Source organism: Euprymna scolopes, chromosome 11, assembly GCF_053919585.1.
Source record: "Euprymna scolopes isolate OS-2025 chromosome 11, ASM5391958v1, whole genome shotgun sequence".
NCBI lineage: Eukaryota > Metazoa > Mollusca > Cephalopoda > Sepiida > Sepiolidae > Euprymna > Euprymna scolopes.
The window spans coordinates 101,980,081-102,000,992 of record NC_136492.1 but is presented as its reverse complement, the minus strand read 5'-3'; the positions used below and the strand labels follow the sequence as shown (position 1 = coordinate 102,000,992).

Here is a 20,912-nt window from a genome sequence, read left to right as displayed (position 1 = left end):
TATATATATATATATATATATATATATATATATATATATTAGCATTTTGCAATTTTAGTAAAAAAAATTACTTGACGATCACCGCTTATCAAGGTTTGAAAGCCAATCATGTTGACGCACTAGTTAGATCACTGAAAAGCAACATTGACTGTGTCAGTACCAGATGGATGACCATTTGAGAATATCAAGCGCTAAGAGGAAGTTGACACCTTACAAGAACTGCAAAAACCTGAGTCATCTCCCCTGACCAGGATATACATGCACCGGAGGACCGCTTGTAAATTTAATATTTCCTCCACACTTCTTCCTTCGAAGGAAGTCAGTTCAATCTGTTTAGGATGAATGCCGCTGACACATGACACTCTAGAATAAGGGTTAATCAATGTTAGGTAAACGGTAAACCAACACCGTAATGATCAGTAGTGGTGGAACTTGGGTAGGGTTTAGTTATATAAGAGGACGGCTCAACAAGAACTTATTTACATTAGACTTGAAAACGACCATGTTATAGTCAGCTGGGAAGCAGTCCCACGATAGTGTTCTACAGACGGCCAGTTCTAGGAAAGAAGTTCTGTTCATATAATTTTCGTTTAGTTTTAAGCACAGATATTATAATGGAAATTATTGACGTGTATTTGTTGAAAAAGTTTTACCAAGGGGTGTGAGTCATAGATTGGAGCTCAGTCAGTTGTTGCACATTGTAAAACTTGACTTGCATGTTTGACTTTTGGTTAATTTTATAAGATCTCGATCCTCGGTGTCGAAGTTTGAACACATGTAAGAACTTTTCGGAGAAGGTGGAATATTTACTAAGAACAAAACAATGTTTTACATAGCGATTAAAAATATCAAATGTTGCAAAAGTAAAGCAGATAGAGAAGCGTGTGTGTGTGTGTGTGTGTGTGTGTGTGTGTTGAATGTATGCGTGCGCTAGTGAATAGTTAAAAAAGAAAAAAAAGTTCGTCTTACCTGTGGAATTACGAAGTATGTGTCGTCCGACGCTTGTGTCATACAAATGAGAGTACCTTGCAAGCAAGTGACAATACAGTAATGGCGTTTGAATTTATGCTCTGCCCTTTGAGTGAAATGTACACACACACACACACACACACATATATATATATATGTACATAAAATAAGATTAAAAGAAAACGAATGACATGCCGGTCATTTATTGAATCATAGAGAAGGCCCGCCCAGTACTTTGGCTTTCTTAGAAGCTCATTGGTCGGCGCAGAAATGGGCACAGTTGATTGGTTTGCCTCCAGATTTTTTTTTTTTCACTTCATCTTTTTTTTTTCTTTCCAACAACTCATCTTCATTGATCTTAGTCTGTGAAGACGAAACTTCCGAGAGATGAAAAAGGTGAGTGAGAGAGAGAAAGAGGGGGAGAGAGCTGGAGCGATGAAGGAAGAGAAATATGGAGGGATGGAGAGAGGGGAAAGCAGAGAATTATCAGTAAGAAAGAGTGAAAAAGTGAATCAATGTTTTGAATCCTCTGTCTTGCAGTGTCAAACAGAAGCAAATGGCATTGTGCTAATAGAAGTGGCGGGGATGAGAGAGAGGTAAATGATGAAAAGGAAAATGTATGGAAAACTGTAACAGCAGCGGCAGCAACGGAGGTTGAAAATTAAAAAAAAAAAAAGAGAAGAAAAAAAGCGGGGGGGGGCACAGGTAGCGCAGACGCGATTTTATGACATGCTGGAAAAGCGGCCTGCGATGCTGACAGTCAACTGCTGGCCGATAACGTACCAACTTATTTTAGACAAACCTTAAGCTTTTTCAACATTATTTCGGTCGAGTGGTCGGCTTCTTTGGTTTGAAATGTATTTTTTTTAATTTCTTAATTAAGAAATTGGTACGGTAAAAGTATTTAAAGTATGCATATAATTTTGCTTCCAAAATTAAAAATATTTTTTTAAGTTGATACTTTAAGCATTTTTAGTATGTTATTATAAGCTAGACTTAATCACCATTATATCTTTAAGGTGGGTCTAATACTTGATCAGTTGTATACTACCATAAACGGCATTATCTCGTTGATACACCGGTTCCTATTAGATCACCGGTTAAGCAACGCTGAGCCTGATCACTACTAAAATAGGTGACTATTTGGGAATTCCTAGTGTTGTATGTGCTCTCTTCTTATCTCGGCATTGGTTCCAGTCATCTAGCACTTCTCCTTGCCACTGGACGCTAGCAGTGCCGATTCAGAAGTGTAGGTGGAGATTGTGTAATCTTTGCTTTGCAATTACACGCGCTGCTATCCTCACAGGGGACATCTATTGTCTCTTGGGATTGAACGGAGGCATCGTATTTGTATACTATATATTTGACGTATATAATATATATTTTCGCAAAAATCAAGACAACAAAATATAAAATGAGAACATCCCGTGCATTTTCTTATATATAAACTGGGTGTTGTTTGGTCCCTCTGTATTGAATCTGAAATTTTAATACATATAAAAAATTTTACAGAAAGTCAGAAAAACATCAAATTCAATGCAGAGGGACCAATTTATGGTCGAGAAATACTGGACTCTCCTGCAAACAGCACCCAGTTATATATATATATATATATATATATATATATATATATATATATATATATATATACTATAATATTTTTCTAATACCTATAGACACTAGTGTTTAATTACGTAATCATCAGATCAGAAAAATACTGCTAGTCGCAGGACTCGAACCCAGTCAACAAAGTCAACTTTGGCTTTGCAAGCTAGCGCTCTTCCCCTCGGCCAATAAGAAATAACCCTTAAAATGAAAGTTAAGATACTTATGAATCCATATAAGCGGGCTTTGTCATAATGTCAACCAGCGATGAGATGAGATGAGACATCTTATAAGTTGCCCGACATTCATCCGTTATTTTAGATACTTTAACTGAGATACCTTTGAGGTTTCTAACGCCCTTTTTAAGATTGTTTGCATCTCTATTGAACTTGGTATACCGGGTATATTCATTAGTTACTTTTCGAAAATCTTTTTCATGAGCCGGGTTGCTCCTATGGTTATTAGAGTGGTGTGTGTGTGTACATGTATAATATAATGTGTGTAAGCAAAGATATGTGTGCTTTTTTATATATAATTATTACATGTTAATATGTATATACACACATTTATTTCCATCTATTTCCAAGTAGATATCGGATGTCTACACACGTGTTTGCGCGCACATATATATCTATATGTAATACATGTACACGCACATCACTCTAATAACCATAAATAAATACAACCTTGTCTGTGTATACGAGTTCGTTCCTTATAGACTCCGAAACGGATGAACAGATTTTCTTTAAAATTTACAGAACTTTAGTGTATAAGTCTGAGAGTGATTTTAGTTAAGTTTTGTCTCAGAATACACCATACCAATAGTCGACAATCTTTAGCCGATAATCTTCTTTTTTTTTTTTATTGACGCAGAATAGTTGACGATCTTTCTTTTTTTTTATGAACAAATTCCGAGCCCCAACATTTAACTACGGGAGCGAGTTTATAATTGTTTGAAGGCAAAGAGGAAAAAACACGAAACATTTTATTAGGAAGTGAAGTATTAGTATTGCTGATCTATACAAATAAAATAGTAGATGTATGCATGTGCGTCTGTATGAAAACATTTAACCGATGAACTCTTAAACTACTTTTCACATAACACTGAAATTAACAGGAAATAGTTATCATACACCAATGATGGTTTGTAACGAGTAAAATCTTTGTTTGGGTGGATGAATAATGCGTACAGAAATGTTGGCAAGTTGAAATACAAAATGTTAATTTCAACTTGCTGACATTGCTATTACTTTTGCGCATGCACAAATTCATTTCTAGCTTGAAGTGGTTTTAGATCTTTCTTGGGGCGCTAAACACTTCAGTTTCGATTCTAACTGATCGCGCTCAAGTCAGTTTTTTTTATTTTTTAGTTTTTGAAATCTGTACAATATAGTATATGTACTATTCAATAGAGAATTGGCTTTGTAATAATAAATATAAAATCTACATGAATTAAGCCATTACGACAGGGGCAAGGCCGGGTGTCCCCCGCTGGTTTTTATAATAAAGTCGATTTTGTTGTCTTGGTGAATCAGAATAAATCAATAATTCCAACCAAAATATACGACGATAGTGTTATTTCCTAATTTAGTCAGCGAAATTATTAACTTTTTTTTGTCATCAGTAATATATATATATATATATATATATATATATATATATATATATATATATATATATATATAATCATGTATTCAATATTTCCTGAATAAGGCAAGTAAAAAAATTAAACTGAAACATCAACAAAAAACTAATCTTTTCTACACGCAAAACGACATTGATTCTTTAGCGAAGTACAGGTATTATTAATCTATATAATAAAGTAAAGTCGATTTGTCCCTTTGGTACTTCAGACTCAATCAATAAGTCAGGCTAACATATATGATGGGCAATGTTATTTCCTAGTTTATTCACTAAAATTATGTTGTTCATATTTCGTGATGATTAATGTTTTTTAAATTCTTTTGCAATCAGTAATTGATATATTCGTGTATTCTGAAATTATGTATTAAGTAAGGCAAAAAAGCAATCATACTCAAACGACATTAATGAATAACTAATTAATGCGTTTTATACTCTGTCGAAAACAGAACGACAATATCTCTTTATTCAATAATTTAACGCTCCACTTTACCATAAACGATTGTATAAGCCAAATGAGAACATGAGTTATGGACGAGATGCTTTACTTCTAACCGGACAACAGAAAATGAATTTTTGATAGTAAACATTTCATTAAATTTCAATTTGTGAAATGTCATATCGATGAGGGTGACGTTCAATTAAAATTTAAAATATGCATCCGATTCGAAAGCTGGCTCACGACTCGGGAGCAATTTGCCTCTGATCTTTAGCGGGCGGGATCCTTTCTTAGCCGGCAACTGTCCAGGAGAAAGACGAGGTGTCACAATTTGCTAGTCATCAATTTGGGGTAAAGAGGCACTTTTTTTTTCATCGCTTCGAGGGGAGTTTTTCCCTTAACACCACAGCCAACAAAGTCTAGACCATTCTTAAGACCTTTACCCAGTTGACTGCCGTACGTTGCTGGTCCTGTGCAGTTCTAAGAGGTTCACCTTCCCAGGCTTTGCCTTTTATCTTTGAGAATGGGTTAATTTATTGCTAATCGCCTAAGGCGCCACTACCAGAGAATGTCGACGGGGTTGCCCAGGCATTTTTCGAGATATGAGTGCTATTCACTTTTCAACCCCACTATCTGACCCTTGCGTCACACCTTTCAGCCTGGGAAGGGATATAAATACCTTCATACATTAATTAATTAATTAATTAATGATTAGCGGAGGAAGAGCGCATAACATCGTACTTTAATAGCTTAGATGTATTGTTATATATATATATATATATATATATATATATATATATATATATATATATATATATATATATAGAGAGAGAGAGAGAGATCGAAAATGTAAATTAAATTATTTTGATTCATCCTTCTGGGTCTTTATTTCTGATTATTTTGTCTTTATTTCATGTGACATTTAAGTTCAAATCTCTCTCTTTCTCTCTCTCTCTCTCTCTCTCTTTCTCTCCCCCCCCCCGAAGATTATCAGTGTGCTGGTTTTTTTTATTTTTTTTATCTCTTCACTAATAATGATGGTGATATCGTAATGCAATAGCTTTTAATTACAAATAAATATATATAAAAAATGCCAATTAGATTCATTTAATTTAACAGAAAATAGTAAGAGAAATCTGAATAAGTAAGCTTATAAATATTTAAACGTAATCATTATATAAATAAATGAAAATATATTATTAAATCATTATTACTCAGCTACAATATATTATTAAAGACGTACTCCGGTACAATATAAAAAAAGTACCATTTGAAATAAACGATGAATTTTTAACTGTATATTACTTAAAGAATTATGGGATTGGATAGAATATATAATTGATGAAATCGCTTGGAATTTCTTTATTTTTTTTTTTTACTTTAAGAACATACATTGAAAATTTATGTAAATGACTGGGTACTCAGAATCAAATATTGATTTCCCACATACTTTGTTGTTTACGTTTAACATGGAAAACTCGATCGTCTGTATGTGTGTGTGTGTGTATGTATATATATATATATATATATATATATATATATATATATATATTAGTATGTGTATTAATTGATGTTTTACGATATATTTTCTTACATTGAAAGACTGAAGCACAGATTACTTACTAACCACCCTCCCCATGTAAAGAATGCCTTTCAGAATAATATTATTTCAGCTTTTCGCATGATTATATTTTCAATAATAACGTGATTAAAGATAACTATTTTAAGTTTAAGAAGTAGATTCACCATTGTTTGTTATTTAAATAAACCAGTCTATTTATAATGTTTACTTTTACAGATTAATTAAAACTGTCACTTTCTTAAATGGCGTTTACATTTATATTTGGTAACGTACGGGTGACTGTGGGAATTTAGTTCCCTTTAAGCGACACGGGTATCGATATTTTTTTTTTTTTTTGTCACCATAACTCTAGTCTCGCCAACTAAAATACCTTGCCTTGAATTTTACCCTGAACCATACCCTGAAAAATACCTTGAACCTTCCAGAAAATTTTGTGACAACCCCACCCCAAGCACAAAATGGGGTGTCTATTCCGAAATCCATTTTTAACATGAGGAGGTTGGGGGTTGGCAAGCGACAAAAACAACAGCCGTATTTTAAATTTTACGCATAAGGGGTGGGTGCAGTTTACCACCGGGCAACACCGGTTAACGGGTCCTGCTAGTTATTTACAAATAAAACCAGCCTTATCTTTACACCGACTTAAGTAGTGTTTATACAACCCATTTTTAATAAATAAACGGCAATGAAATGTCGACGCTTACCATGTAATTAAAGTTGAAACGAGCAGCCTCGAACGTAATTATGTGACGACTTCCGCTATATTTAAAATACAAAATATTTTGTTGCGACATAATGCATATACTTCCGAGCATTGCCAGGTCGGGATAGCTAGTCTTATAAAATAGTCTTATAATCAATGGCTTTTTAATACAAGTTACATAAAAAATCTGTTTCCTCAGTTATATAAGAAAATATTCGTTGTTAAAAATAAAACCATTTCAATCGATTTCAGCGATTTTCATACTTAATTCCCATCAATATTTTATTTTTAGTCACCAATAAAGTAAGGCAGAGGAGTTGTTGTCCTCACAGTCGGAATTCTCTAATATTTCTATCCAAATCATCGGCTATTGATTTAATAAGATATCTTTCGGCATTCACTGTCGACAGTAATAAGCGATGGAGAGAGAGAAATAAAGATATAAGAGGAGGAGGAAGAGATGTTTTGAGATTTATGTAGTTATAATAAGGACTGTAACAACAGCATATTCTTTTCATTGACTTTTGAGTATATATTCGTTAATATTTTATTTGTTTTTTTTATAGACGGATCTGGCTCTCGGTTGATTGTTTCTAACTGTGCCGAATATATACCTGAGGGTCAAAAGAATGAAAAGAATATTCTGTTGTCATAACCCTAGTTATAATATTGTAAGTGCAGGTGATAATGCTGTTCTTTATATTTAATACTTTTCTCGCAACGATATTAATTTAATGAGATATTTTTTCTATACTCACTGTCGATTTAAAGGGCGACAGAGAAGAGAGAGAACGGGGAGAAAGAAAGGCGTGTTTTGAGCAACTACAGATAATAATGTTCTGATTATAAATTAACTTTATTATTTAAAACAAACAAAACACATTAAAACGTACTTTTCTCTATTTCTTCATCTCTCTCGTATGCGTATGCGCCTTCACTTTTTGTTTTTTATTTACTTTTTCTGGGATGCACACGAAAAGAAAAAAAACGTTTGAGCTATTTCATTTGAATCTAGAGAGAAAGGGGGGGGGGGGTGAAAGAGGCTTGTAACTTGGCTTCGTTTAAGTAGGTCAGCGTTCGTTTTTAATATATATATATATATATATATATATATATATATAATTACAAAGGAATAAAAGAAAAAACAAGAAATAGGGGTAGGAGATATATATGTCCGTGTCTCGGCGTTGCCCGGGAATGGAGATTAATCGAAGCGACTCCTTGAACGATCCATCACGAACACAGACCCCACAATGTTAAAAGTAGATATCCAAACTTTTCGTAAGTATGTATGGAAAAGAAATGCATTCTCACCTGTATAGTCGTCTCGTAGTTTTTTGTGTGTGTTGTAGATCAGCACCTTTTTATATTTGTATATATTCAAAGGGCTCTAGTTTGATATGCATTAATTTGCATATCAATAAATTAGCAGCCCTAAAAAGATCGGAGGCGGGATGACAGAAGTGGTTGACACCAGAGATATGAGACGTGGCAAAAAGTTGTGCGCATGTTGGCAACTATTTTCTTTTCTTTTTTTTTTCTTAATTAGACCACAAGCGATTTCGGCAAGAAATAAAGTGGTTAGATTTTACGAAAAGTGTCGACGTTGTTAAATGAAGAACTTAAAGTAACATTTGGTTGTATTTGTGAAAAGAGCCATCGTCGTGAAATTGAGCGATTAAAATACAATTTGAGCTGGAGTTTAATTTAATTTGTGTTGTGTAGCGAATGCTAGCTGCGCCTAGCCACGCAGTGAGTGCTGACTGTGTCTGGAAGCCTTGACCATGAGTTTATACGAGATGATCTTTAACGATTATTATTGCGGGGAGTAGTTTGATATGAATTAATTTGCATATCAATGGATTAGCAGCCCTAAAAAGACCGAAGGCAAAAGGACAAAAGATATGAGATGTAGTAGAAAGTCGCGTACATGCTGGCAATTATTTTTTTATTTGTTTTTTTTTTCTAATTAGACTGCAGATTCAATTATAGTAAAGTTATTTTAGTCGTATACTGCATAACCATGTTTTACAGACCTGTTTCCGCTAGATCACCAAAGCTAAGCGACGTTGAACCTGGTCAGTACTAAAATGGGTGACCATTTGGAAATATCAGGTGCTGTATGTACTCTCTGCTTACCTCAGCGTTGTTTCCACTCGTCCTGGATTTCTCCTTGCCACTGGAATCAGGCAGTGCTTTTATATTAGTGTGGGTGGAGACTTCGCGGGCCTTGTTTCAGTTACATTTGCAGCCATCCTCGCAGGGAGATATCTACTGTCTCACGATACTGACCGATGATTATTTTAGTCGCGTAAATTATTGACGGTTGATTCGTTGCATTAGTTTGTTATTGAAAGGTGTTAAAGTAATAGCGTTTAAAATATGAATAATTGGAATATGTTAGCTTTGTTCAACCATTGAGATAAAAAGTATTGCGATACTACCTCTCATGGGTTCCGTGCTAATTTGTGGGTGGGAGAAACCATTGTAGACCGAGACAAGTGTTGAATCGGTATTATGTCATTAATGCTATGTGATTAAATACAATGACCCCACAACTCAATCTTCACTCTTCAATCCTGCAGTCCAATGCACTTCTGACAGCAATTGCTTCTGCCAAACAAAAAGACACCCTCTCTCCCAAATACAGGCTTTTTATAGGACAAAACCGTCCAAAGTTATTTGCATACTCTTCCCATGATCTCTAGTCTATAAATAGACGCAGTGGCCATTCTCTTCTTCTTCTTCTTTCTTCTTTCACTCTCTGAAGCGGGCGTTGCCAGTGGTAAAAGGTTTGCACGATTTTTTTTCTTTTTTTTTTACTACACGCCCCCATGATCATTAAAGATCATTCACATCTCATAATCCCGTGTCCAGATCGGCTCTTTGCGTTCTCTTTGCGGTCTCTGCATCAGCACCGGTTCATCTTCATCACTCCCTGGCTCAGTACCACCATCCTCATCACCTAAATGGACCACACGCCTTAAATCTAAAACATGTCGTGACATTCCATTGACACTTAAGTTGTTTGGGGATTGCACTCCTGTTATCACTCCTCTTCCCCACTGCGTTGTGCATCGGGCATTAGGCGGTTTCACCCAAACTTCTCCTATTTGGATTCTGGCTGGTCCTTGATCATTAATTTCCGGTGACATGTCTCTAGGATGCCTCCATTCGTAATTAAAGATTGCTCTATGTGGTACTGTGTCATCTCTTTGCCCGACCTTAGAGGACATGTTGTACCAAAATGTGGCCACTTCAGGCGATATTCTTCCTCTCTCAGCTATTGCTTTCACGGTCCGATGATGTCGCTCCACAATGCCATTTCCTCCAGGTCTGTAGGCTGCCCTGTAATAACTTTTAATCTTCCATTTTTTTAGCATCGTCTGAAAGATTTCTGAGCGAAAAACAGTGCTGTTGTCCATTATCACCTCCCTTACTAGACCTCGTTCAAGCATCACCTTTTCTAATTCAGTTGCAACTGCAGATGCGGCTTCCACTCGCAGTTCCTTCCATATCGCCAGTCTACTTGGCCTACAATCAATTATTGATAAGTACGCTCCCCCTCGGTAGTGTGCTATGTCAATAGCTAGTCTCGTCCAGTTCGTTAAAACTCCAATTTCCCCAGGATTATGTATATTTGGGGCAGGATCGATCGATTGACACCGAACACAGTTCTTTACTATCATCTGAATTTCTTCCCGTTTTACTCGGGTACCACGGAGATGGTATGAGGCTATGAAGAAAGAAGCTAAGCCATTGCCTCTATGTGCTGCCTCCGTCGAGGAGGACGAAATCAGGAAGATACATCACGACAAGAGTAAGAGTATCTTGTGTAGGAGACGGTGAGACTCGTCGTGGGCGACGAAGCATTTCACTGAAGAACCACGGCAACACACAGCAAACCAACAAACAATGACAGCCACGGCGCGAAGGCAACTAACAAAGCTCAGCTGACTGCACGAATAGAAACGGAACCCAACGGTCACTGTACTGATCGCCACGAACGTCAGAACCCGACTGCCTCGCACCTCCAATGGACCGATTTTTATTACTCAAGATGGCTTAGCTAATTTGCATCCCCGCGAGATCTCGCGCGATCCTGCGAGATTCCGTCTCTAATAAAAGCAGGCAGGCGCCATCTTGAAACTCTTTCTTCCGCTGCCCCGACCACAGGATCAGCCACCACCCCACACGCCAGGCACACACGGAGCCTCTTGCGCCGAGGGCTACGGTTAGTCTCACACTCCCCCCTGGTCTCCAGATCACATACGTGACACGGCGGACGTGGCCGTTTGATTCGAGCACTCCTGCGGAGGGGTATTGCCGGGACTTCCTCATCGGAGCTCTCAGAAGTGGCATCGGAAGCATCAGCATCAGCATTAGAGCTCGCAGTTGAGTCATCAGGTCCATGGGGCACAGGTTGGATCCATCGCTCATCGTCGGATGACTCGCTCCTTCCACTGCTCGCAGTTGAGTCATCAGGTTCGTGGGGCACGGGTTGGATCCATCGCTCATCGTCGGATGACTCGCTACTTCCACTGCTTGCCGATTGGTCAGCGTTTAGAGCGGGCCGGACATCCCTTACGTGGCGCGGAGTATCATCGACTAGTATGGCCTGTTCACTGATGACGCCGGTGACCCGCCCCCTCCAAAAGCTGCTGGTGCACCGGCCGCCGGGTGGCTTCACCCAGACGGTGTCTCCCACTTGGTACGTCCCCTGGGGTTCTCGTTGGTCGGGTAGACACACTTCAACATCCTTGACGCGCACGTGGTAGTGATGAATCGCATCAGCGGGCGCACTGCCGCCAGTCACGGTGTCCTTAGGCGTTGTGTTGTATCTGTAAACTGCCTCCGCGATCGTACACTTCTTCCTGGCCGCGATCCTCTTAACGGTTCGGTGGCATCGCTCCGCTATGCCGTTGCCGCTCGGCACATACGCGCATCGGTGTCGAAGGCGGATCCCCCAGTTGTCCATAAAATGCCTAAATTCCCTGCTGCAGAACGCCGTGTCGTTATCCGTGAGGATCTCCTCAGGCGGCCCCCTTTCGTAGAATATGGATTCCAATTCGTGGATGACACTGGTGGAATCCTGCCTTGCCAATTGGCGCCAAATCGCGAACCTCGTTGGCCCGCAGTCTATCAGCGTGAGGAAGTGTTGGCTGCCGTAGTGGGTTATATCCATACCCAACCGACTCCAAGTCGCGTCCACTCCCAGCTGTCCTTTCCGCCATCTGGCTGGGGCGGGGTCGATGGACTGGCACGTTTGGCACTCCCTGACCACTGCTCTTACTGCGCTTTTTGGTATTGATGGTCTAGCCAACTTCACAAAGTAGTAGGTCCGTTGCACTCCGGGGTGCCCACTGTCGTGATGTATCTTCCTGATTTTGTCCTCCTCGACGGAGGCAGCACATAGAGGCAATGGCTTAGCTTCTTTCTTCATAGCCTCATACCATCTCCGTGGTACCCGAGTGAGCTTGTCGGCGAGGTTGTAGTCCGAGGTGACGAGCACTACGTCTACGGACAGGTTGTACTCCGTCACCAGTTTTTTCACAGTCTCGAGCCTCCGTCTTATCAGCATTTCGCTGGCTGCCTTGGTGCGTGCCCTGGCCTTGCTCGTGAGTGTGTCCGACACCCAGTGGTGCACGCAAAGTGAGTCAGTGTGCACACGCAGTTTCTTCACTTCCCATTGAAGTGCCAGGTTAATGCCCTTTATTACAGCGTCAAGTTCTGCCAGGTTGATATGGGCAGCATCATTCGCCGGTCGCAGCCAGCAGGTATCCTCAACTACGGCCCCATCTTTCTCCAAAACTACACCGATCGCTAGAGAACTTGCGTCCACCCACACGCTCAGTTCGTCTCCCTGCACGCACCAGTCCCCTGTGGCGGGGTCATTCTTTTTCACACTAGCGACGGTCTCCTTTAACATTCGAACCAATAGTTCGTCGGTTATCTCATCGTCTCAGCCTTTGCTGACCGCATTTGCCCTCCTTTTTATGACGCCTGTCGCTGCACGAACCCATCCGCATACTGGAAGGTGCCCCACAAGTTTCCCGCACAGGGAGAACACGGCACGTCTTGTGTAAACGTCGGGTACGTCGGGAACTGCGGTTCCACGCCTCCACTTCAGGATCCCTCGCTCCTCTTGAACGCTCAAGCCCAATACGCGGGCACCATCCTCAAGCCGCTCAGAGTCCTTGCAGTTTAGACCAAACTCGGCAAGTTTGGATCTTACGCGTGAAGAGGACACGATATCTTCGTTCACGTATATATCGTCAATATACGCCGATGTTCCCTTTCTGATCCATTCTTCTTGTGACAACACGGCATTGACGATAGCCTTCATTATCTGGGGTGCTACGTTTAGCCCAAATCCGAGTCGCGTAAGACAGTATCTCTTCCCGGAAAACATCACTGTCTGGAAAGGCCACATCGCCTCGCCGATCCGGACCTGCAAGTATGCTTTTCTCAAGTCCAGTAGGGACACATTGGACCCCTGCCGGCGCCACTCTCGCAGCTTGCTGGCACAGACGTCGGCGTCCGCTGTGAATGCATCAACGTGCGCATTCAACTCACGGTAGTCCATTACCGGCCTCACCTTTGACTTGTTAGGTTGGGCAACTGCCATCAGCTGTATCAGGCCCTTGGGGGGTCCAAGTTTGTCGTAGGGGTATGGAATCAGCCAACCGTTCTTAATCCATTCACGGAGCTCGCTTTCGTATGCAGGCCTTATCTGGTCGGGCATACGGTACTCTGCCACTTTGTTTTGTAGTTTGGCCGGTTCCTTGTCTTCTGACCACCTCCAAGTGGCGGTCCACGCCTTCTGTTGGTCGTCGAATTCCGCACTGAAGTCCGGCTGGTCGACTCTTAGTGCTGCGCACACCGGGGGCCTATCCTGAAACTCTACAACGCCAGTGCGCGTTATGCACACGCCGCCCAGGGCTTTGATGGCATCGTAGCCTAGCAACAGGTCGAAACTCAGCGGCTTTTTGCGTGTCACCAGCGCTTCGACGTTGGCCGAGTTCCCAGTTCTTGTGCGAATGTGTACCACACCCACGCCGCAACACATTCGTATTTTTCCAGTGATGGTAGTTATCCTGACGTTCTTCTTTTTCCACGCCCGACAGAAGTCCGCACACACTATGGTGCGGGAGCAACCGGAATCAAGGAGGGCTGAACATAACGTGTCATTAACTCGGACCTGAATGACAGGGAGCGCCTTGTTTATTTTCTGTTCGGGGAAGAGGTCGGCACTGGCACCTTGTCCCCGTCCCCGTTTCCCGCAGTCTCGGGCCATGTGCCCAGTCTTGTTACAGCGGTAGCAGCGAACAGCCGTCGACCGCCTTCTACAATTTCTTGCCATGTGGCCCCGCCCGTTGCATCTGTAGCAGATGACATCACCTTGCGGGCTGGGTCCCTGAGACGGTCCTTCACCACTTGGTGGGGCCTGTGCGACGGCGACTACCGGTTCCTGCACCGTCGAGTCATCCTTCATTATTGTCCTGGCTCTGTCCACTAGGTCACTCAACGGTAGTGAGGACATGGTAGAGGTTGCTCGCAGGAGCTGCTTTGCTCCAGCGGGGAGTCCTGACAGGAATTTGTAGGCTAGGGCCCTCTCGGGAAGACCGCCGAACAACACCGTCAGCTTCTTAAGTTCGGCGAGATACACGTCCACAGTTTCGCCCAAGCGTATAGACCTCGTCTCAAACTGCTCCCATGCAGTGGCGGGGTCAGTGGCGAACGCCCTGTACAACGCCGCCTTGATACTCGAGTAGTCACACTTCTCCTCAGCGCTGAGTTGCTGATATACAGCGAAGGCCCCGCCGGTCAGCCGCAGAGGAATCACGCGCTCGACATTTTTCACGCCGGACAACTGACAATGTAACTCGACCTTCTCAACCCAGCTGAGTACCGGGTCGGATCCGTCGAATTCCGGTATCAACTTTAGATCGAACCTATCCGCCATTGAAGAAAAGAAAACCAAGTTCGGAGTGGGGAGGCCAAAATAGCTTGTAAGAGTATCTTGTGTAGGAGACGGTGAGACTCGTCGTGGGCGACGAAGCGTTTCACTGAAGAACCACGGCAACACACAGCAAACCAACAAACAATGACAGCCACGGCGCGAAGGCAACTAACAAAGCTCAGCTGACTGCACGAATAGAAACGGAACCCAACGGTCACTGTACTGATCGCCACGAACGTCAGAACCCGACTGCCTCGCACCTCCAATGGACCGATTTTTATTACTCAAGATGGCCTAGCTAATTTGCATCCCCGCGAGATCTCGCATGATCCTGCGAGATTCCGTCTCTAATAAAAGCAGGCAGGCGCCATCTTGAAACTCTTTCTTCCACTGCCCCGACCACAGGATCAGCCACCACCCGACACGCCAGGCACACACGGAGCCTCTTGCGCCGAGGGCTACGGTTAGTCTCACACATTCGGATCCACTTGCCTCACCAAATATAATGTTCTCTCCACTTCCATGTGATGCATGTCATGCAACTCTTTAATTTCTCCAATTCCAAGACAGCATATCGGCGCCTCCTCTTTCTCAATTAACCACTGTTTTTTTATCCGTGTTAGCGCATCTGCCTTGTTTCTTTCAGAAGGCACAAACACTGCTTTTATTTGCAGTTTCAATTCAGACGTCAACTCTCTAAGCATCCCTAATCTCCGCTTTATTATCACTTCTCCGGCACCCTTTGTTCGTATTCTGCCACTCTCCTCCACAGTAGAGTTCACCCAACTGAGTACAGTGGCTGAATCAGTTCTTATTTCAATATTTGTCAGTCTCCATTTGATAGCTAAATTGACACTCTTTAGAACAGCATCTAATTCAGCTATGTTAATGTGATTAAAGTCATCACTTTTCCTCAGCCAAGTTGCATCTTCCGCCACCACACCGCCAATCTCGACAACCACGCCAGTTGCAACATTGCTTGCATCACACCACACGACTCCTGTGCTCACTTCAGGTATGTGCCAAGCGCCATTAACAGGGTCTTCTTTTTTCACCTCAGCTAGAACCTCCTGCATCACTTTCATGGTTCTGCAATCAACCTTTTCTTCCCAATCCATTCCATTTGCTCTTCTTTTCACATAACTGCATGCTAATCGCAGCCATCCAGCAATTGGATAGTGCCCCAATAATTTACCACAGATCGAAAATAGCTCCCGCCTACTAATTTCTCCTCCCATCTCTGGGATCTCGTTGCCTCTCCTGAACATTAGTGCACCCATCTTATTTTTCATAAGCTTAAGGCCCAGTGCCGCTCCTCCGTCCAGGGATTCCGGAGATTTTGCTGCTAACCCAAACCCCTTCAAATGTTCCACAACTTCCTGTGTCGATATTTTCGTTACGTCTACCATTATATCATCAATGTATGAATCAGTGGCCTCTTTCGTCCTACTTCCTTTCTTTAATACTGTTTTTAAAATGGCTGCCATAATCTTTGGTGCGACATTAAGTCCGAATCCTAATCGTGTTAGGCAATAGGTTTTTCCTTTATAACAGACCAGCTGGTACTGCCATAGTTCCTTTGCCACATGTAGTTGCAGGTAGGCAGACTTAAGGTCCACTATTGCGGTCCCTCCTACCAACTGTCTCCACTTTCTTATCTTTTCATCACATACATCTATTATGTCGCTCCCTGTATGACACGCCACAAAACGGTTCAACTCACGAAAGTCGAACACTGGCCTAACTTTCTCTTTTGTGGCCTGAAATACTGCCATCAATGGCAACACGCCTTTTCTTTCTCCTTTCCATGGTAACAGAATACCATCCGATATCCACCTTTCCACCTCTTTCTCGAATTCTAATTTCTTATCGCCTTCCAGAGAGTTTTTATAATATTGGACTTTGTTCTGCAATACTGGAGGCTCTCCCTTCCATGTCCATCTTACTGTCCATTTATCTCCATCGAAGTTTGCTTCAAAGTCTTTATCCTCGATTTTGCAAACATTCAACTGATGGGCAGCCACGGCACATTGTATATCTCCAAACTTCACTTTGGCTTTCTTTATAGTTACACCTCCCAGCTCATTAATCACGTCCATTCCAATTATGACGTCGATCCCATCAACGATGTGATTCATCAAGATTGCCCTCACCTTTACGTGCATTCCACAGACTTTTATCTCCACTTATCTGGCTCCTTACATTCTATATTCCTCCCATCAACTGCTTTCACTGTACCGCTCCTTCCATATCCCTTCAAAAGTTTGGAATTGATTAAAGTAGTGGTGCACCCAGTATCGACAAGTGCAGTCATTACAGAATCATTCACCTCTACTTCTATTATAGGAAGAGGCCAGTATCGCGCCTTCATTTCATTGCTAGGGTAGCTTGCGGCGCAGGAGCTCCCCCTTGCCCGTTTCCCTGCATCTGAGGACAATATCTCGCAATGTGGCCAAATTTTCCCCAATTGTAGCATGTTGCCCTGGCCCTAGGGATCTCTGTGCAATCTTTTTTTAGGTGCGGTCCTTGACATCTAAAGCACTGAAGGCTCGATTCTTTCTTTCCCTTATTAGTCTCATTAGTTTGCGCCCTTGCGGCCAATGTCCGAGTTTCTACGACCCTTTTGCTGACTAAAAGCCGTGCAGTCGGTATCAGTTTGCTGACATCCATTCTCTCTATGTTCGGTAGCTGCTGTAATGCCACAGATACATCTTCTGGGAATCCAGTTATGAATGCCAGTTTGGCTGTATGTTCCAGCCCTCTTCCCAGATATCCCGCCAGTCCAGCCAATCTTTTGATTTTATTAGCATAAACATCCACCGATTCTCCTGTCCACTTGAATCGTTGCAGTTTTTCGTATGCTTCAAAAGGCCCCTCAGTGAAGGCGGTCACGAGTCTCACCTCTATCAGTTCTGCATCTTCTTGTTCCGCATTATTCATCTCAAGATAGAGAGTGAGTGCATCTCCCTGCAAAAAAAGTGGAATAAAACTGGCAAGGTCTGGCACATGTGGAAGCTTAGCCACCAGTTTTACTTTCTTTATCCATCCGACTACATCACCTTCTCCACTAAAAGGTGGTATCACATCTTTTCCCAATCTCAACATCCCAGATTCCATGATCTGTTCTTGGCTGAAATAGCTTGTGGTTAAATACAATGACCCCACAACTCAATCTTCACTCTTCAATCCTGCAGTCCAATGCACTTCTGACAGCAATTGCTTCTGCCAAACAAAAAAGACACCCTCTCTCCCAAATACAGGCTTTTTATAGGACAAAACCGTCCAAAGTTATTTGCATACTCTTCCCATGATCTCTAGTCTATAAATAGACGCAGTGGCCATTCTCTTCTTCTTTCTTCTTTCACTCTCTGAAGCGGGCGTTGCCAGTGGTAAAAGGTTTGCACGATTTTTTTTTTTTTTTTTTTTTTTTTTAAATATGAATAGTTGGAATATATTAGCTTTGTTCAACCACTGAGACAAAAAGTATTGCGATACTACCTCTCATGGGTTCCGTGCTAATTTGTGGGTGGGAGAAACCGTTGTAGACCGAGACAAGTGTTGAATCGGTATTATGTCATTAATGCTAAATCACCAAGAAATCAGTTTTATATATAGTTTTAAGATTAACTTATGAGCGTTAGTTTTATTTTTGGTGGGGTGTGTGCTAATTAATGAAGATCCTGTTTTGGCATCGTAAACTGTTGATGTTTGAATCGTTTTATTAGTTTGTTAATGAGAATTGTTAAAATAAACAGGCGAAAATAACCCATAAATCAGTCTTGTTTTTTTTTGTTTTGTTTTTATTAATAAAGAACTACGAAATGTAGTTCGCGTGATGTAAATATTTTTTGTATCTTTTTAATGTTATGATGGATATCTTATAAAGAATTCGGTTAATAAATCATAAAAAATGTCTTGGAAACTGAGGAATTATATTACGACGGAATACATAATGAAAAAATAACAAATTCAGTAAAATTTGCAAAGATACTGATTAAAAGGAAATGTAACTAACGTATATAAATAATTGCATTACTTTTCACCTAAGAATGTTAGGTAATTACCAATTTTTTTGGATCAGATGTCGAGGTTGTAGAGCAAGGGCGAGTCTTCAGTTGAGGAGAGTTCCGATGTCAATAGTTTTAGTGTCATGCGTCGCAGGAGTCTGAAATATATTAATAAAAACTTCTCCACTTAATTATATTTTGTTAATTAAATTAAGTAGTGTTCATTACTTTTTAGAAAGAAATAAAAAAAAATGTTTAAATGTTGTGTGTGTGTGTGTGTGTGTTCGTTAAATTGTGATGGATTTTAGTAGTCCTCTTTTTTGTGCAAACAGGCCCCCGATAGATGGTAGCTCTGGATTGCAGTACGTCGATAGAAGAAAAAGAGAGAAATGTTTAGGTTCAACCTTTTTATCTACTTCATCACATACTCAGCTCTCCTGAGAAATGACATATGATTGGACAAGCCAGGGGACAAGCTGCGTGCCTGCGCCAATCAGCTTTGATCTTGTAAATAAGATATTTAACTATTAAATCTGCGAAACATCTTCGCTGGAGTCGCCACAGATGCAAAAGTTTTTTTCAAATGCGTTCATCGTTGAAGAGATAAACAAACATGGTGTCGAGAATCATAGATGTATGGTTGAGAGTAAAGGCAGTAATATTTCGGCTTAGTATTTGTGTTTCTGTACATATATATAATATATATATATATATATATATATATATATAGCAGTTGTGGACATTCGTACATCTAAATACCTATGCAATCTCATTAAGTTTGGAACGTAGTTTTTCGTCGAGTCGTAATTAACATATAAATTAGATTTTTACTTTTCGTAATAAGTAATAAATATGCAGAAACAAATGTTATAATTGTTGACATGCATGGAGCGTTATTTTTCTAAAATTATAATTTAGAAAGTAATGTGTCTCATTAAGTGTAAGAGGACATATGGAATACAATTGGGAGTGTTCTATAATTCATTCCGGTATTCTAAAGAAGGATTGAAAGTATTAGTAGTAGCCAGCGTTCAGTATTTTAAATCAAGCAGTATGATAATCCGTTATTATTCAAATACGAACGGGATGCACGGTAGAATTGAATTGAATTCGATGGAGCGCTTATTACTTATATTCAAAATCTGATATATGTTATGCATAGTAATAGGTTGGAAATGAAACAATAACGGCTATTAATAAAGCAAATGTAAATTGTAATTCAATTTCCATTCTATAAATACTCGAAAACTCTAGTTAAGCAAGCTGCTTGTAAGGCATAGGGTGAAATGATCATGAAGACATCATCATGGCTAAATAGTTTGTTTTTTCTTTCTTTAACAAATAATTTTCGTTTCTGCTGTATTTTATTGATATTCTGTTCAAAACTATTTTTCCCCGTGTAGGCTAAAGTATGCGTTAGTGTTGTCTGCTTTTGCACGAAAACTAAAAATTTAAATTTTAATGTCATTTTGAATCATACTTAAACTATTTAATATCTTATTTTATTAATGTATTTAACAACCTTTTAATCATATTTTATTCCTCCTTTAAATCTAATTGATACAAATCTAATGTTTACACCCCAAGCTTTATACTTACCTCACTTTTTCCACTCATAACTAGAGAACATATATGCAATTTTAAATTTTTGTGAACGAGTGTAACTTTATTGTAGATACTTATTACCGTAAGTACTAAATCAGTTAATCTTAACTACCTATGCTGGGTGGAGAAATACTTGGTTTAGAACCCAGGCGCGGCGCTACCTCTCTCTATGCTGATGGACCCGTAGATCTCGTCAGGTTATCCATCTAGCAGAAGGAAAACGTGCTAGATCTTATACGTCACGGCACCAAAGAAACTGGGGAAGGAGGCCTCCTTAATCCTGATAGACTATCTTCCAAGCGTTAGTGACTCAAATTTCCGGTTTGCTAACTTAGTTTAAATAATAGGTAGACTCCTCCTATTACCCGACTTTTATACTCCTTTGCCTATTAGCTAGA

General features: G+C 40.6%; 1 protein-coding gene and 1 long non-coding RNA gene across 2 annotated transcripts in view; one reads left to right on the top strand and one right to left on the bottom strand.

The window, feature by feature from the left end:
• The window catches only part of LOC145288013 (uncharacterized), a 156,051-nt gene extending 154,504 nt beyond the window's left edge, over window positions 1-1,547 (bottom strand). Inside the window, exon 1 of the mRNA XM_080136017.1 lies at window positions 970-1,547. The gene's annotated coding sequence lies outside the window, so the exon portion shown is untranslated. The remainder of the gene's footprint in view (window positions 1-969) is intronic.
• LOC145288018 (uncharacterized) overlaps window positions 1-20,912 on the top strand; it is a 262,452-nt gene that overhangs the window by 185,160 nt on the left and 56,380 nt on the right. The window lies entirely within an intron of this gene.